We start from the raw sequence: 2191 nt of genomic DNA on the forward strand, positions 1-2191 counted from the left end.
GAAAGGGGAAGTTTCAGCGGAAAGGGGAAGTTTCAGCAGAAAAGGGAAGTTTCAGCGGAAAGGGGAAGTTTCAGCAGAAAGGGGAAGTTTCAGCGGACCAAGGGGAAATTTCACAGAAAAGGGGAAGTCCTACCGGGAATGGGGAAATAAAACTTTTTTGGGGAAGTTTCATCGAAAATGGGGAAGTTTCATCGAAAATGGGGAAGTTTCATCGAAAATAGGGTAATTACTACCCCCTTTGCGAGGAAACTTCCCTAAAACTATTCCCTAGTGATATATTAGCAGTATGTGATTGGGATGGTAGTGGTAGTGGTGGGGGCTTTGTTCAGAAATAACATACGTTGGTTTATCATTGCACTTCTTTTCCAGCGTTCACTCCTTTACTTGAGTTCCTGTTGTCGTACCTGTAAAATACAATGGTGCCAGGAACAAAGGCTCGATATTTTAACTGTGGCGTGGACAAGCGCTGGTAGCAACAAGATGTAAGTCTGAATTAAAGAAGCTTCCAGAAACAGAGTGTGTTTTGTAATGATCAGCTGCCGAAATCTGTTACTTTTTCCTCCTCCCTTGTGTTTTAAGACGTAATGCAGACATTCCGTTCACTACTGGTACAGTCTTCCTTGTGCTGACTATATGCTTAGTTATAAAGCAGGCTGGAAAGAGCTTCTGATCAAAGTCGAATACCATGCCTTTTTGAAATTGAGCTTCCTTCAAAAATTTGTCGCGAAGGGGTTATGGCATAAACATCAGGACCAACGACAAGTGACAAGAACTAACCTCAACATTCAATGCAGGCTGTAAATGTCACGGAGGGGTACATTCTACCGAGTATCGGGGTCACATACCCATCCAGGTGTGCGTGTATCAGTGGGGTCGCCCACACCAATGTCTGGAATCTGCTGTACATTGCCAAGGTGGCGGTTACATCCATGTCGGTATAAACGAAATTTGGTTACATCCATATTGCATGAATGGCTACGTGTAAAATTTAAATGTAACAGGTTTGCGTTTGTACTTCCATGAACGTAAAAAAAGACCTGTTCAATACGCATATTAACATTCTGAATTTATAGATATTGGTGATCTCAGTATAAGAATTCCCTGATATTGCGGTATTGAAGAATGTCTATATCGTCAGTGTTGATATACGTGGATCATAATAATGTCAGATAAATGTTTGCTCCTTTCAGCTGTTTTACGTTATTCGAAGCGGGATGAGATCCAATTGCGTTCATAATCAAATGAACGCGAATTCTCCTGGTAGATTTTATATAGGGATTTGTAGAGCTGAAATTAAGATATATTAATGTAATCATGTCCAAGATTGTCGGTGGTAACCTCAGCAGTACAGTGCATATGTTAGAGAAATCTGACGGCGATTTATCAGTGAAGAATATTTTTACCTGCTGTAACGTTCTGTTTCTACGATAAGTGATTACATAGATATAAATGTGCGATGGAAAATGACAGTAAATTAGGTATGTAAAGCTCACCAGCGTGTATAAGATAGCATACAACGCAGTGATGTTGAGACTAACACAAAGCAATGAAACACAATAATTACATATAAATTATTTTCTAATGCAATATCGACAAACACAAGGAACGGCTTGTAACAAAATATTTACACATTGCCTCAGTGCTAAGGAAACCCATATTAATGGTTACATAAAGTGAGACTTCGTAGCTCGAGTCCTAGTTATGACAATCTTCTTTAACATCATAGTTAGGCCAACAGACAATTTGTGCGTGCTTTCTCCATATTTAACAAGGCTCTGGACTAGCAAATCTACTGTGACATGTAAACTCTAGGTTTTACATTATAAATCTACTGTGACATTTAAACTCTAGGTTTTACATTGTAAATCTACTGTGACATGTAAACTCTAGGTTTTATATTATAAATCTACTGTGACATGTAAACTCTAGGTTTTACATTATAAATCTACTGTGACATGTAAACTCTAGGTTTTACATTATAAATCTACTGTGACATGTACACTCTAGGTTTTACATTATAAATCTACTGTGACATGTAAACTCTAGGTTTTACATTATAAATCTACTGTGACATTTAAACTGTAGGTTTTAAATTATAAATCTACTGTGACATGTACACTCTAGGTTTTACATTATAAATCTACTGTGACATGTAAACTCTAGGTTTTACATTATAAATCTACTGTGACAT

This window comes from Mizuhopecten yessoensis, unplaced genomic scaffold, assembly GCF_002113885.1.
Source record: "Mizuhopecten yessoensis strain PY_sf001 unplaced genomic scaffold, ASM211388v2 scaffold5325, whole genome shotgun sequence".
NCBI lineage: Eukaryota > Metazoa > Mollusca > Bivalvia > Pectinida > Pectinidae > Mizuhopecten > Mizuhopecten yessoensis.